The sequence below is a fragment of the Dipodomys spectabilis genome, unplaced genomic scaffold, assembly GCF_019054845.1.
Source record: "Dipodomys spectabilis isolate Male_0828 unplaced genomic scaffold, ASM1905484v1 ptg000026l, whole genome shotgun sequence".
Classification (NCBI taxonomy): Eukaryota; Metazoa; Chordata; class Mammalia; order Rodentia; family Heteromyidae; genus Dipodomys; species Dipodomys spectabilis.
Genome location: NW_024870703.1, coordinates 6,950,948 through 6,968,905, shown reverse-complemented (window position 1 = coordinate 6,968,905; position 17,958 = coordinate 6,950,948).

Sequence of the window (17,958 nt, the reverse complement as noted above, 5' to 3'; positions counted from 1 at the left end):
CTGCAGGTGGAGTCTAGTCTAAAGACCCCACTGCCCCTTGAATACACTTAACACTGTTACAAAACTGAGCCATGACAGTAGTAAAATGAAGAAAGGAGAAAAAACAATACCAACAAGCCAGATGGAATCCAATGGAGAGCTGAAGTGGGACGTCATGGTAACTGGAGAAGGGCCAGGAGACACAAAACACAAGGCATGGCATCCTCGTGTCTGAGCTGCTCTGGGCCTACATAGGGCCAGGGGCAGTGGGCAGGGTTACAGGAAACTGGAGAGTCTCATGAGTTCAAGATACAGGACTGACAGGTCCAGTATCCTTTCACCCAAGTCCCTGCCCCTGACTCTAGGAATTCAGGTACACCCATTACTTGGGGGTGGAACTTCCCCGCCCCTACCATGAAGACAAGTTATCGTCAGTTAAACTCAATTCCCTGTCGTCCATTACATGGCCAAGATGACGCCAGTAAGGCTTAATGTCTTCATTTCCATCTAACCTTGAAGATCTTGTCCCTGGCCCTTTGCTTTCTCCTTTTGCTTTCTGATTGCTCCTAGATGAACAGCCTTTCTGCCACACCCTATCCTATAACCACCACATTCGGAGACCTCTGAAATCAGGAATCAAAATAAATCTTACCTTCTGTAAATTGTTTTTCTTAAGAAAAAGTTGACCAACATACCCAGGATGATTGAGCAGTCTCTATTGGGGTACAGAATCCCAGGGTCTACACTCAAGAGCAGTCTCTATTGAGGTACAGAATCCCAGGGTCTACACTTAAGACCAGTCTCTATTGAGGTACAGAATCCCAGGGTCTACACTCTAGAAAAGACTTGAATAACCACAGCACCCTTGTGGTTGGGGAGCCACCATCTTAGATTGGATTCAGCTCAACATTTCTGGGTTCCTCTGCTTCATCAATCTTCCTGTGTGGCTTTGCCAGGGCTGAAGAGATGTTTTCTTTATATTTTCTCCTCCCTCCATGTCTAGTCACAGTGGCCTAAATATCCTCTCTATAAGCATCTGGCTCCTTCTCTCTGTCCATTTGTGAACTGTTTCTCTGACTTATTCAGCTGGATTTGTTTCCCTCTCAACCTGTAGCTTCTGGGGTGGCACTCCATGACTCCTCTACCCATTTCCCATCTAGCCTTTGTCCTACAAAGCTCTGTGCATAGTCAGCACCTATGGCCTGGCCTGAAGAACAGCTCCATCCTGCTGACACTCAAACACTTCAAGCTCTAGCCTTTGAATGTCTATAGAGCTGCTGTCACCTGGAGCCCCATGCCTTCTGTACTTGCTTGTCCTGCCTAGAACAACTTACTCTGTGTTCCCTAGTTAAATCCTGCTCAAGTAGTATCTCCTTTGATCTTCCAGCATTCTGTAGATAGTTATTTTTAAAATTATAATAATCTTGCATAACAGAATTTATCATTTAAATCATTTTAAGTGTACAGTTCAGTGGCATTAATTATATTCACAATGCTACTATCATCATTACCCATATCCAGAACTGTCATCAGCCCACACAGAACCTTATACCATTAAAAACTATCCCCAGTCGGGCGCTGGTGGCTCACGCCTGTAATTCTAGCTACTCAGGAGGCTGAGATCTGAGGATCGCGGTTCAAAGCCAGCCCGGGCAGGAGAGACCGTGAGACTCCTATCTCCAATAAACCACCAGAAAACCGGAAGCGGCGCTGTAGCTCAAGTGGTAGAGCGCTCGCCTTGAGCTGAAGAGCTGAGGGACAGCGCCCAGGCCCAGAGTTCAAGCCCCACGACCGACAAAAAAAAAAAAAAACTATCCCCAAGTCCAAGTAACCACTGGAATGGACAAGCATTCTCAGTCTCTAGGAATTTGTCTAATCTAGGTATCTCATTTGAGTGGAATCTTAACTCATTTGTCCTTTTCATCTGGGGTATTTCACTTCCCTTAAAGTCTTCAATTCATGTTGTGGCGTGTGTCAGATTTTCATTCCTGCTTAAGGGCAAATAACATTCCATGCTATCTACATCTATGTCTATTTATAGACTTAGATATCCCATACATTTATCTATTGTCCTGTATTAGACATTTGAGTTGTTTCTACAGTTTGGCCATAATGAATACAACTGTTATGAACATTGGTACAGGAGTATCTATTGAAAATCTGCTTTCAATTCTTTGGGGTATATATATCCAGGAGTGAAATGACTTGATCATATGGTAATTCTATGTATGACTTTTTGCAGAACTGCCAAACAATAATCATTTTATAATGAATAATAATTCACATTTACATGACACTTTATGGTTTACCAAGTGCTGGCTGTTCTGTTAGCTTCTTAGAACACGTCAGTGATGTAAGTACTATTAATAATGTCATTTCTATTCCAGTGAAGAAAATGAAACTGAAGGAGGTTCAGTGACTTGATCAGGTTCACTCAACACAAGGATTATTTTGTTTAAGCGTCAAAACACAATAATGTGCTATGGTGCCCACAGGCTTTCCAATGCTGCCTGATAGCCCTCCAATGCTGCCTCTTGGCATTATCCCTTCCCCAGCTAGGGCAACACTTAAAGTAACCATGACTATGAACACTTCCTGCCTTCCCTTGCCAGCTGGTCAACTTCAAGGACAGAGGCTACATCATGATGATCTCTGTCTCCCCATATTGTGCCTGATACCAAGTGGTATATGAGAGGTCCTCAGTAACTGTCTACTGCCAGATTGGGTTCTTGATGGAGAGGGAGGTGAAAAAGAGGGAGGTACCAGGACAGCAAATGACTGGAAGGGTTTCCCAACACCTCCTGTTTTTCCTCAGACACCTGGGGCTGGGATGGGGGGGCAGGGGGAGCCATCTTCAAATCGATGGTGACCTTCACCTCCTTACTCACACAAAATGCCATTTCTTGCTCTGAACCTGGACATTCCAGGTCATGGCATGAACCAACTCTTACTTAGATGGTCACTGCCTCCTCTGCCTCCCCAGTGGGACCATAGGTTGCCTGAGGTCAGACATTAGCTACCAAACGTGGTAGTGGCACAGAGCAGGTTTCTGAGGGAATGAGCTCTGGAGCGAGTGGGTTCCTTGAAGATGTTCTTGCTCATGTATCCGTTCATCAGGGGAAGGTTGTCAGATAAGAGCATAGGGGACTCAGTTAAATTTGAATTTCACATAAAGAGCAAATCATTTTCTTCAGTATAATACAGGATTATACTAAAAATTATTTGTTGTGTATCTGAAATTCAGATTTAACTGGGCCTCCTGTATTGTTATTTGCTAAATTGGCAACCCTAATCACTAGGTACTCATTACTTACTGTCAGGTCACCGGAATCCTCATAAATACCAAGAACAGGGTAGAAAACTGGTTTCCCAAAGCTGAATTGTCACCTACTTTTTAATTTACAAAATACAAATGGCAGGGGTATTTTCTCCCAAATGGAAAATAACCCTACACCTGCAGCAATTTAATTCTCATTTGAAATTGCTGTTTTCGTCTCCACTCTTATAGCTCTACTCTGGTGTCAAAATACTTCAGGATCTACTGTGGCTGTGCCTAACCTTGGCTGATCACTCTGGGATGTGCCTGCTTTGTGGCTATTTGAGACATTCCCTCTCACTATTGGGCCAAACTGTTTTGATGGGTAAAAATGTATCACGCTCAATTTCCTGAAGTTCCTGTCCAAGACTTAATTACAACCTGACTTGGTTTCCCCCATAAGTCTGTTTTTAATTGGGGGACTGGAAGGAGATACTGCCTAATCCCCCAGTTTACCTGAGAACCCTGGGATAAGTTCCTTTCACCGGATGTCCCTCAGACTGCTGGGAATGAAGGTGGGGGAGGGTCAGGTGGGAAGCAGAGCCAGTGCCTCTGACTTGGGTGGGATCTCCTGGGGCCTTGAGAGGGAAAGGGCTGTCAGAAAGAATGGAGAGAGGAAAGGATTATCTTTAATTTGGTGTTTACCTACTGGGCATTCTCCCAAGTAGTAACTTGTGACACCTTCTTCTGCTCCTCTAACCTAACCAATTTAATCTTGCTATGATGCAATTATTTATATGTCTGCTGATTCAGAGTTATTTTGGAGGAAAAAAATTATCTTTTCACATGTAGAAAAAGTAGGATGATGAGTAGCCAGAACTTTTATGGATGGAGGAAGAATGATAGACACAAAGTGGTGGTAGCTCACAGAAGACCTTGTGAATAATATAACAAGATTAAATTGCGTGTCCAGAAACATAGATCTAGAGGAAATGGAGTTGCTAAGCACAATAAAAGCAGTCTCAGAATTGTTGTATTCTATTTAAAGTGGATGAGGGAGGGAGAGACAAAGGGGTCACTCACATTACTTAATATCCAAATTTGGCAGCTGGAAGTTAGGAAATTCTTAGGCTAAGGCGTTGATATATCTTTGCCTTTACAGGGGCTCCGTTTCTTCTTGCTTCATGTGGAGTTGGTAATCTCTCATAGCTCACTAGCCAGGAATGGAGGCTGTAGGAACTACAAGAAGTTCTAGTCATGTGCGTCGATAGGATGACAGATTTTATCCAGTCAACTGGAATTGGTTCAAAGTGAGCATGTCCATGAGGATGTCCTTCTCCAGTCATTGTTGGGTGGGGAGGCTGGAATATGCAGCTGTGCCATTCAAGTTGAGTTATTCTTTGAAAGCTGTACTTCCCTCTGCAAAGGGAAATGCAATTTGCTTCATATGCTAAAATCCCAATTCACTTCTGTAGACATTCATTTGAGTTCTCTGGTGGGAACTAGTAACCCAGGGCCAGGCAGTCCAGGGGAAATCAGCCTGCCCTGTGAGACCTGTCACAAAATCTCTAACCACCAGGCTCAGGCTAAAACAGAGTACCTACCCACTGGGAACTTAATCACCAGTTGACTCCATACCATCTCCAAAGGGGGCATCCAATGAATTATAGTAGATGTGTGTTAGAATCTATGACTGAAAATATTATTATTATTTCAATCAAGAGACACCTAAAAGGAGGGCCATGGGGATTTTCTCCTCTGAGTACAGCCACTTAGAGGTTACTATGCCCCTTGGCCATGAAGTGAACATGGAAAAGGGGATGAGATGGAGGAATAGAGGGGAGATGGCAGGCTAGGTTCAGTGTGGACTGCTGAGCCCTACAGCTCTTGGCCCTTTGGGTGGGACCTCCTGGTGGGCACAGAGAAACCATTTACAGAGTTCAAATACAGGCCTAGGTCCCAATCATCTAGAATCTTGAATCCAAAGGCTACCGACTATTTTTCATAGGCCTTGGGGTAGCCTCTAAGATCTTGTCCCAAGAAAGTCTCTCTCTTTCTAAATCAACAAAATATTATTATTTTTGTAAGGATCTAAGGAAGCAGATGACAGGCTTTCATAATTCCTACTTCTCCAGCCTCATATCTGAGTGGAAAATTACGTTCAAGTTTGTATGATGGGAGTACCAACAGATGACATTTTAGAGCAGAAATAAATGCTGGACTGGCATTGACAGGGAGCTATAAGCAAGTCAGGAGCCATGCAGATGAGACGTAGAGTGGACCCCAGTTGGATGTTCTGAGCAGAAGCAGAGATAGACCAGAGGCTGAGTAGAGGGAGGGGATGAGCCCATCTTCTCCTTGGTTTCAATTTCTCATTTCTCTCAGCCAGGCCTCTCTCCTGGATCTCTTACTTCTTGCCATTTGTGTATTTGTGATGTAGAGATGGCCAGAGGGGAGCCAGCATGCTGGCCTCTTGTATAATCCAATAATTGACTGTAATCGGTGTATGAAATATTTGGAGACCTGCCTCCCCATTAACTCCTACTTGAGGGAATAATCACATCTCCACACTCAGGCCTCAGGGCCAAGTTCTCCCCTCTTGTCTCTGAGGCTCTTTATCATAGCTTGGACTACCAAAGGTTTTTCTTATTCTTTTAAAAATATAATTGCCCATACTGTTTGTTCCATTTTTAAACTTCTCATCATTTTTTAAAAAATCCACATTCAAAGAGAAGGACCTTGCTTTTGTCTTTAAATAAACGTGGAAGTAAAATTCTTAGGTAGAACATTCATGTACTCTATGTGACCAGAAGAGGGTCTTGACAAGAATCTTAGACTAGGGGGTAAAATACTGTGGGGGTGGGGGCGGGGCAGGGGATTTATATTATAGGTGTGAGACAACAGCAAATGCTTCTGGTTGTCATAGCAACAGCACATCAGAGGCTGTGTAGATGTGGGAAGGTGGGGTGGGAAGCCTGGTACTCTTTCTAGGATGGAGCAACAATGAGCCAAGGACAGGGATGTGTATGTCAAGAGCCTGGTTTGGAGCCCTTTTCTCTGTGAGCTGGCCTCTGAGCCTTGCTTAGAACGGTCTGCTCTCAGTGGGAAGCCATTCAAGGGTGGAATGGAGAAAGAGAGGAGATAGAAGGACTAAAACTCCCAGAGCTCTTCAGTGCCGGCCATGTCTGTATAATGGAGGGGTTTTTTTTTTTTGCTCCTTTAACCCTTTGTCCCAAGACAGGAAGAGGCAACTTAAAGCAAGACAACTCCATACATATTTGAGGCAAGCTGGGTTATTTCATTGAAGGTAATGCTGTATCTTTGCATTTGATTATTGATTCCTTAAAGCAAGGCTTGATAGGGCCAGCGGATGAGAAGGTGACATAGTGGATATGTTTAGGGGTTATACCAAAAGTGCCTTTCTGTTCCTAAATACCTCTCCATCTCTTGTCACCAGGCCTGGAACACCTCCATCAGAGCAGCATGCTTTCGGCATATCCCTCCTCTGTGCTTCCTTTCCTCTACAAGCTCTCCTGGAGCGAAGGCCATGGGAGTCATTTCCACCTCCATGTGGTCCACTTTATCAAATGCTCTGATAGGTCGATCAAGTTGGAGACTCAGAACCTGTGGAGAGGATTATTGAAAGAAGGAGGAAAAGGGAGAAATGAGAGGTTGAGTGTTCCAAAGACAGACTGTCTCACCCTCCCACTGTGACCATGAGCTGTCCAGACCATGGTGGGCAGCTAGAAGGCCACCCTCCACCAACTTCCTAGCCTCCTTTCTCTGGCCACGCTTGGCTTGGCACCTTAGGGGGCTGAGAGGTTACCTATTGAAAGGCTTTGGCTACACAGGATGTGTTCTCATTAAGGTCCCAAACACAAAGCAAGGAAGGAAAATGCTGCTCTGTACTTCTCTCTTGAGACTGTCTAGTCTGTCTCTGTGCTGGACCCAAAATGCTCTGTGAAGGGGTTGCCAGATTGAATTCAGTAACCTAGGCAAACTTGAATTTCACATCAAATAGGAGTGATTTTGTTTTGAGTATAAATATGTCCCATAAATTAGATAGGGCATAATGATTATTATTATTCACTGTTTATCAGAAATTAAAATTTAGCTAGGTGTTGTATATAATTATTTGCTGGATTTGGCAACTATAGCTGTGAGCAGCAGGGAATTACAACAGCTTGGGCTCTGCCTTTCCTTTCTTCCACATGGAGCTTCAGAAAAGATCTGCAATGGCTTCCATCTCTGTCCTTCTTTTCCTCTTTCTCCCTGCTCCCTTTCTTCCCTCCTTTTTCTGCTCCCCTCCTCTCCTATTCCCTATCTCCCTCTCTTCCCCTCTAAGAACAGGAGATTACTTGCAGTGACCTTTGCTCTACTGCTCACTGGCCATGTGATCATCAAGGTTTAAATCCTCAAGTCTTTCAAATAATACAGAGATGTTACTAAGGCCTCACGAAGCTGCTTAAAGTATCAATGGCTCAAGCTGGGAATGGGTGGCTCATACCTGTAATCTTAGCAACTCAGAGGGTTGAGATCCAAGTTCAAAGCCATCCTGGGAAGACAAATCTGAGAAACTTATCTCCAATTAGCAAAAGTTTGGAAGTGGGGGCTGGGCAGGTAGCTCAGTGGTAGAGTGCTTGCTTTGCATGCAGGGGGCCCTGGGTTCAATTCCTCAGCACCACATAAGCACAAAAAGCCAGAAGTGGCATTGTGGCTGAAGTGGTAGAGGGCTAGCCTTGAGCTGAAGAGCTGAGGGACAGTGCCCAGGCCCAGAGTTCAGGGCCCATAACTGACAAAATAAAAGTTGGAAATGGAGGTATGACTCAAGTAATAGAGTACCAGTCTTGAATGAAAAAATTTTAAAAAAGCAAAAATACAAGGCCTTGAGTTCAAGCCCCAGTACTGCCCCTCCCTAGAAAAAAGAATTCATATTTGGAAATGACAAAGTAGAGCATCCAACATTAAAAAATGAAAACCAAACCAAAATTTAAAAAAACAAAAAACAACCTCACAAACAGCTAGTGAGCAGTATACTCATTCTTTGCCCACACTCAGGTATTTATATGCTCAGGTGCAGGGCTACTTTCATCTGTGTTCTGTATTCCTCACCAAGAACATACCCTGGCATCTCCTCTAAGTCCAAGAATCCTCACACAACCTATGTTTCATGATCAAATCCTCCAAACTCAGGAAACTTCTCTCCTCGAGCATCACTCTGAGAAGTCTGACATTTTTGCTCTGTTTTGTTTTCTGTTTTCCTTTTTTTGCCCCTCCCTGCCAGTTATCACACTGAGCATCTCTCTGCCACGAGTAGCCAATGAGTCTTTTGCTGCTGATTGCTTTTTTTTCCTTACTTCACCCTCCTCTTTATATTGTCTACCGTAATATTTCCTGAAAAGGAATTCTGGGAATATGATTCTCTGCTGTGTGTGACAGAGCTCAGATCTCTACATGGTGATATTCACCTTCATGAATCTTTATAGCCACTTGACAAGGGAGACGCTGTTAGTAGTATTGTTTGTGGATGAGGAAACTGGGGCTTAACATATTTATCTAAAGAACCCAACAACTCAATAAGGAAATGATAATCCCCTAGACAAGTGGGCAATGGATAATAAAAGCAGTTCATAATAGAAGAAACCTGGATGGTAAATATTTTTCAAATTTTCCCCTCTCAAGGAATAACAAATTATAGCAGGAATAAGATATGACTATGCTGGGTGTCGGTGGCTACTTAGGAAGCTCAGATCCAAGGGTTACAGTTCTAAGCCAGCCCAGGCAAGAAAAGTCTGTGAGACTTTTATCTCCAATTAATCACCAGGAAACCAAAAGTGGCACTGTGGCTCTTGGGGTAGAGTGTTAGCCTAGGGCTGAAGAGATCAGGAACAGTGCCCAGGCCCAGAGTTCAAGCCCCATGACCAACATAAATAGATAGATAGATAGATAGATAGATAGATAGATAGATAGATAGATAGATAAATGTTTATGTTCCTCTCACAACTTAAAAAGAAAAGATATGTCTGGCCAAATGGTACAGATATCCCGCAAAACAAAGCAGTGGTAATAATATGGGCCAATAGAAATCTCCCTGGGTTCTTAATGCTGGGGAGCAATTTAGAAATCCCTCATCAAGCATAGACTCTACTACAGATCCTTATGCAGTAGAGAAACAGATGACTCCTGCAGCACTGTTTATGACAGGAGGAAAGTGGAACCAAATAACCAGTGGCTGACTTTTGCACAGTGTGTTAAAAATAAATCAAAAGAAAAACATTTTGTGACATATGAAGTTCTATAACAAGCTAGGCACTGGCAGCTCATACCTGTAATCCTACTCAGGAGGCTGAGGTCTAAGGATTGCAGTTTGAAGCCAGCCCATGCAGGGAAATCTGAGAGACTTTTATCTCCAATAAACTACCAAAAAAGCAGAAAGTAGAGCTGTGGCTCAAGTGGAAGAGCACTAGCCTTGAGCAAAAAGCTCAGGCACAGTGCCCAGGCCATGAGTTCAAACTCCAGGAATGGCATCTCCTCCTCACCCCCAATCCCCGAAAAGAGAAATTCTATGACATAACATTGTTTTTCTTGGAACACAGCCACACTCATTACCTAAAATATTTATTCTCTGGGCCTTTACAGAAAACGATTACTGACCCCTGCTCTAGGAGATGGGTAAATAAACAGTGGGCCAGTCTTACAGCAGAACATGAAGCAATAGTCAGACATATATCAACATTGGTAAATCTCACAATATAACGTAAGCTGTAGAATAAAGGAATTAATATATATATTATTAATTATATTAATTAATTATTATATTATTATTAATTAATTATATTAATATATTATTAATATATATATAGTTTTTGCGTGTACGCACCTGTCCTGGGACTTGAACTCAGACCTGGACACTGTCCCTGGGCTTCTGTGCTCAGCTAGCTAGTGCTCTATCATTTGAGCCACAGCTCCATTCCTGGCTCCCCCTCGCCCCCCCCCCCCCCTCGGTTAATTGGAGTAAGGATTTCATAGACTTTGCTGCTTGGGCTGATTTCCAACCATGATTTTTAGATCTCAGCCTCTTGAGTAGCTAGGAGTATAGGTGTAAGCCCCTGTGCCCAGCTTTCACGTGCAAATTTAAGCCCATAAAATCATCATGTATTATTTATGAATACATACACAGTAAACTTTCTCAAGAATGTACTGGAATAACAAACATCAGTTTCTAGTCACCTTTGGAAAGAAAGGAGGAAAATGAGAGGATAGGTATTAATATTTATTTTCTTCTTTAAAAAAGGGCAGTGTGAGGTAACAGTATAACATTTGTCTTTAATGCTAGAAAATATTTGAGAACTTATATACATACAGGCATTTACATATATAATACATATGTATACATTTAGGTATATGACTATATATATTTATAGTAACTGCTACAAATTTTCTGAAATGTTTCATCATTAAACTAAGACATGTTAGGAAAAGAAAAGAGAGGCTAAAGAACTCACCAAAGGAGACTCAATTGGTAAGAGGTAGTTGGATCGAACTCAATGTCAGACCTCATTCTGTGTCCCCCTTAATTTACGGACACAAATGTTCAATAAATGGGCCTTCTCTTTGTGCCCATAGTTCTTTATAAACAAAAGTAGAGTCAAGTCCTTTGGACCTAGTATATCCTACAGGCACAATGGTATGATTAATTTGGCTTAGTCCCTCTCTATTAAGCTCCTAGACCCTGTTCATTCCATGTAAGAGAGAATTTAGGCTGGCTTCCAGGCTCAGAGACATCCATGCGGTCCATGAGAAGTCAATTCAGAATAGGATGGGATAGGATCAGATGCTTTCATGAGCCATGATTTCTTACCAGGCCAGACAATAGATGGCCTGGTATTGTGTGGAGGAGCTGGGAACCATAAGAATCTTTTAGACTTTGGGGTATGAGTGTGTGTTAGTCAGCTTTCCCTCACTGTGATAAAATACCTGAGAGAAACCATGCAGAAGGAAGAAAGGTCTATTTTGAATCAATGATTTTACAGGTTTCAGAGTCAATTGTCTGCACTCTCAGGAAGTTGGTCTCATTTTTTTTAAAGGAGAATGAATTTATTCTGGTTCACAGTTTCAGAGATTTTAATCCATCCCACAGAGAGGGTGTTATAAAACAGAGAGGTTCACATTATGGTGGCCAGGAAGTAGATAGAGAAAGAATAACCATGACTCTTTTTGTTCTCATCTTGTCCGGTCTGTGACCTCAGCCTTCTGGTAGGGCTACCCACATTTAGGGTGAGTCTTTCTTAGGGTTTGTCCTCTTTGGACACCCCCCCCCTGCTGCTGAACATGCAGGCATACCCAGGAGTGTACGTCACGTTAGTACCATGAGGCACCTCTCAATCCAGTCTCAAGTGTAACCATTGATGTGATGGTTCATCTTAATGAACTCTTATAATGATTAAGACTTTTTTTTTTGAGGCTATGCCAGCCATAACATCATGGCAGTGAATATGTAATGGAGACAAGCAGCTCACTTGATGGCAGCTGAAAGCAGAGAGAGAGAGAGAGAGTAAGGGGCCGTGACCAATATCCTCTCAAGGGCATCCTTCCCAATGACGTGGTTTCCATCCAGTAGACCCTACATCCTAAAGATTCTGCTGCGTCCTGACACTGTTACAGGCTGATTACCAAGCTTTCAAGCTATGGGCTATGGGCTTTGAGAGGCATGTGAGATCCAAACCATAACAGAGGGCAACTCAAGCAACTTCCAAAAATTTTGTTCTCTGAGTCCTTATTGGATGAGAATGTTCTTGCCTTTTTCTCCCTCTCAAAAATGGCACCTACTAACCATTTCTATCATCCTTCTCCTCTCTGAATAGTGGGGCATGAAATTGAAAAGGAGCTCCAAAACTGGGTGCTAGCAGCTCACACTTGTAATCCTAGCTACTCAGGAAGCTAACATCTGAGAATCTAGGTTTAAAGCCATCCCAGGCAGAAAAATCCATGAGATACTTATCTCCAATTAACCACCAAAAAGCTGAAAGTGGAGCTGTGGCTCAAATGGTAGGGTGCTATCCTTGAGCACAAAAGCTCAAGGATCATGTCCATGCCCTGAGTTCAAGCTCCATGACTGGCACACACACACACACACACACACACACACACACACACACACACACACACACACACACACACACACACACACACACACACACACACACACACACACACACACACACACACACACACACACACACACACACACCCCAAAGTGCTCCCCCACCCAATAAAACAGAAAAGGAAAGAAAGAATAGAAAAGAAAAGGAGATCCTGGCAAGATCTTTGGTGTGGTATACACAGTACTTTCCTCCCCACATCTAACCTTCTAGGACATCAAATCAAAGCTCAGTCACTTAGGAATTAGGGTTCTCCTGCCAACTCCCAAGTTCCTCTCACTTCCAGAAATAGCTGCTCTTTTGTTTGCATTATCTGTCTTAGCTATCCTTTAATGCCTGCTATAAAAGCCTACTCCCTTCAGGAAGTATGCCCAAATCCCCAGCCTATGACTGGCTCTCACCTCAGAACTCCTTCAGGATTTGTACCCAGAGTGTTCAGAGATTCCTAGTGCATTGCTAGACAGGTGCTCTGTGCTCAGTGAATGATTCAACCCCAAGACCTAGGCCTGGTTTATTCTTTCCCACGATACCTAATACAGAGTCAGGCACATAAGTATTCAATAGGCATTGATGAATAAATCTATGGATAAGTAAATGACATATATTTGAAGAAGCTTCTAGAATTATGTTCCTGAGAAGGGAGAGCGCCCCAAACTAGGATAGGTGAAAGTCAGCCCTTGTCAGTCTGGCTTTCTAGAAAGACCTTGATGCCCTGAGCATGGGGAAATGGCTGCTTGCTTGGCCTTGAGGACATGAAAGGGGGAGGGGGGATGGCAGGGAGGGAGGAAGGAAAGGTTAGAGGGAAGGAGGTGCCGTAACCCAGACTGGAGGCAGATGGAGTAGGAACACAGGTTCCTTGGGGAGGGACTTTGGCATTGACCTCCCTTTATTATATTTTAATTTATTTTTTGTTTCTGTTTTTGCTCATTTACCTCAGGCAAGGCCCCCACACTGGCTATGAAATGTGAAAACAACTGAAGGAGAAATAAAGCAAAAGAGAAAAATGAGGGAAAGAGGGTAAACAAAAAGAGAATTTACCTTTCATTGGCCTGCAAAGTCCTCAGTTGGAGAATGAAGTTAAGACACAAAAGCTTTGCAACAACAACATTGTGGGGGAAGGCAGAGAGGGAAGCCGAACAGCCATTAAAGCAATTAAGAAAAGATTAAGGTCGCTGGTGGTGGAGGGAGAGAGAGACCCATTAATCAATAGGCCAGAAATCACAGCAGGCTACAAAATTATAAAACTAGGCAAACTGGAAAACCACACGGCTCACCTCAACTAAGATGCCTGAATAACTCAAAGAACAGTAATATTATATTCGTTTCTCAGACTTGGCGGGGGAAAGCAGTTCTTAGTTAATGGAGGCATCCCCAGTTAGAGATGAGAGACTTCCAGACAAATTTTGAAATGTCATAATTTAGAGAAATAAGAGTAACAATATACAATAAATACTTGTCTTGGGATGGGGGTGGGGACACATCACAGTGTAAAGCTGAGTGGTCATAATCTTAGAAAGGACCCTAAAGCTCCCCTCCACATACACACACCTAGTATAGGTTCTATTTTGTTCACAAGTATTTGTGGCCCAGTCCTGGGGATGATCACACATCCCTGTCCACAGACATCAGGGTTGGGGCCAGCAACATGTTTACCAAGTGTTTTCCCCCTTAGCAACAACAGCAATGGGGAATCTTCTGTATAGATTCCCCAAATTGAAACCCCCTGATCAAGGTCTAAGTGGTTTTGTCCACCCCCTGGAAGAGCATCTTTAAAGCAAATAAATGCAAGATATCTCTCCCTGTAGCCTAGCCTATGACAAAAATGGGTCAAGGATCAGGGGACAGAGAATCTTGAGGTGAAACAATACACTGTTGTTTTAAACTACTGAAAAATGAGGGATGTTTATATGCAATCTGTCCTGATTGATACATTTCCTTGAAACCTGTCACTGCTGTACAGTGCCATCACTGGTTCCTTGGAGGATAAATCCTAAACTCATACATCAATAAAAGTACTTCCCCTGCCGCCATACATCCTAGATTGTACTATTCTTTTCATATTTTGTGTGACAGTTTCCTCACTGTACCCACTTTGCTGTGCAAAGTTTTGGTGAACAAAGGAGTTAAGAGAACAGAAGCACTCAGGCCCTTGTTAGGAAGTTTTCTGACATCAGCTTGGTGAATCCATTTTGAATCATTTGTAGTTCAACCCAACTCTGGGTTCTTCCAGCTTATCATCTATACTGTTCAAATATCATGGATTATTACTTTAAAATATATTCTATAGTACTTTGTAAGTCCAGATATTATATCCAAAGGTTTACATGTGCTAGTATATATAATTCTCATTGCCCCCTTTATAACACAATTTTTTATTTTTATTTATTTATTTTTGTTTTGTTTTTGGGGTCGGGTCGTGGGGCCTGAACTCTGGGTATGGGCGTTGTCCCTCAGCTCTTCAGCTCAAGGCTAGCACTCTACCACTTGAGCCACAGCGCCACTTCCGGCTTTTTTCTTTTTGCTTATGTGGTGCTGGGGAATCGAACCCAGGGCCTCAGGCATGCAAGGCAAGCACTCTACCACTGAGCCACCTCCCCAGCCCTATAACACAATTTTTTAAAAGAAGAAGGAAGAAAGAGAAAAGAGGTTGGACAAAATTGGATTGTCTTTGCTTTAGGGAGTCATTAATGAGCGCTAAGCCTTTTAACAGCCAATAAAAGAAGGAGCCAATTCAGCTATGTAATTATGATGGCTTCTAAGTGAAGCAGGATCCAGGGTTTGGAACTGCCCAGCTAGCTGTTCTGATCATCTCAGAAGCAGTGAGAGCTCTAGAATGTCATGACAAAAGGGATCTGGGTGACACTAAGGGGTTCAGGAGCATGCACAGTGGAGAACAGAGTATTTGTCATCAACCTGTGCTAAAGTAGCTCTTCCCCTAAACTTGCTGTTAAGAAAGACTCTGGTGGAGACCACCCAGTGCTGCTGTCTCCTAGTGACAACCTTGAATAAAACAATGCCCACTCTGTTCCAGCGGCATCACAAGAAGACCCAGTTCCTAAGGCAGGACTGCCAAGTCCCCAGCCCTCTGCTGATCTGCCCTAGCTAGGGAATGGGCAGGTTTTTCTGTCCTCTGGAAGAGCAAAGGGGTTAGGCAGCTTTAAAACTAATAAACTCATTATCTTTCCCTGAGAACCAAGGGGAGGAGACATGCCAATGGGCAGGCACCTGGGACAGTCACATATGTTACCTGCCCCTTGAGAGAAACAAGATAGCCAGGTGGGGTCAGACTGGGCTGTTTCTTGTGAAAATGGAAGGAAACTGGGGCTCATTTCTCTAAACTGTCATCCACCTTGTCTCTGTGGGGCTCTTGGGTTCCACTGCTCCCTAGAAAGCTCTGTGTGTGTATGGGTGAGTGCATGTGTGCATGTGCACTGGTCCTGAAGTTTGAACTCAGGGGCCAGAACTCTTACTTGGTGGTTTCACTCACTGCTGGTGCTTTACCACTTAAACCATGCCTCCAGTTCTGGTTTTTTTTGAGTAAAGTGCAGATGAATCAGATTTGTCTTCTCTGAGTTGGCTTCAAACTGCAAACCTCAGATCTCACCCTCCTGAGTAGCTAGGATTACATATATTCATAAGCCACCAGGACCTGGCTTCCAGGCAGCTTTAGAGGTTGGCTCCAAGACATAAACATATAGTGTGACTCAAACATATAGAGGAGACTCAATACCGAGGTCTTCTGGGAAGTGGGTGTAACCAGATCATCACCCCATACTCTGCCAAAAAACAAGTTGAGAATGTTTGTCCAGTCTGCTCATGCCTCCTGGTGTGTCCCCTAGATGCACCGCATGGGGAATAAATGCTACCATCATCCCATGACGTGTGAAACCCAGTGTCATGTGCCTTTCAGAAGAGTAGCTCCATTTCCCTTCTTTCTGGTAGTAATTAGTAAAGACAGCCAATTGCCTAGTCAGGCCCCTCCCAGATCATTTATTCTCTGCTAAGCAAGGCTTTTTGAACTAGAATCTAACCCCATCACTATGTGGGGGATTGCTGCTTCTCTAAAGGGGCGATAATATTAAAAATGCACTTACTTCCTTAGGTTTCCCTTAAAAAATGCATCTGTAGGCTTGTGTTAATCATAAGCATTCATTCCTATGATTATTTGTGTGGGTGGGAGTAGCATTTCCCACATGAAGTCCTTCCTGCTTCCTTTTCTTTCAATACAACCTCAGCTCATTCTGTGACCTCACCTTCCAGTCCATGAAATGCTGTAATTCAGTTGATACTGAGCAGCCAGTTGGGCCGCTTCTCACAGCAACAGCACCACGCTCTTGTATAATGAGAGCTTTAGCACTGGCCTTGACACAGTCTCCAGGTCAGATGCTACCTTGGGTTCTGGAGAGTGAGTCATTGAATGGACACTGGGGTTGGGGGAAGGGGAGAGAGATAGTTTGCAGAACCAGGACCCTCAGCCTGGAGGCTGCCTTTTGAAAAAGGCATCTCCTTCTTCCTCCCTCTCCCCACTCCCCCTGCCATCTCCAAGGGAGAGTGAACATTGGGCTAATCTTGAAGGACAGGCCTTGAGAAATCTTCCCCCATCTCTTACTTTAGGAAAAGCATCTTTGAGCTGAGAAGAGCTGATGGTTGGTTTGGTCAAGTTATGTACAAAGAATTTCTGAGAAGATAAGACAGACTCATGGGCCTTACAAAGAAGAAAAAGAAAAAGGCTTGATGGCCACGGTGAGAAAATGGCCAGGGACCCTGGCTAAGCTGTCTTTGGCACACAGCTGGCCTGCTCTCATTAGCATGCCGGCACTGAGGGCCTCTGGGAGTTATACTTTATGGATTATCTGCAGCTACAAGTAATCCCCAAATTTATGAAGACAGGCTCCAGGAATAAAAGAGAGAAGGAAATTGGGATGGGGAGGGGGAAAAGGACCAGAGGGTATTTATTGACCAGACAAGTGAATAATATTCACACTCTCACTTAGAGCTTCATAAACTTTCTGATGTCAGGATATCCTTTTTACTCTTCAGAGATATTAAGGACCCAAAAGACTTTGGCTACATGTACTACATCTGTTGATATTCACTACATTAGAAATTAAGACTGAGAAAGGTTTAAACTTTATTTACTAATTTACGTTAAAACTAACAACCAAATAAGCATGTCACATGTGAGCTTAAGTAGCATATTTGAATGAAAATGGCTATACTTTTCACAGCGAGGGTGGACCATGGAAAAGAGTAGCATTGCTTTGCATTTTGCAAATCTCATGGCTGTATGGTTTTGTAGAAGACAGCTGTTTCCTGAGGTTCCTTATGAGATCGTACCTTGTGTGGAGTCTGCATATTCCTGGCAGAATCAGAGTGAGACAATATTTTAGTATTAGTATGAACACAATTTTGGCCTCAGAATTTCCTGAAAGGATTTCAGAACCCGCACCTCCCAAGCTCTCCAAACTCTAAGAACCATTGTAATAAATGAATACTAGAAATAACCCTTATGCCCTTCTAAAGAGTTCCAGAAGTTTCTTCCAACTTTGTAGTTTCCGTCCT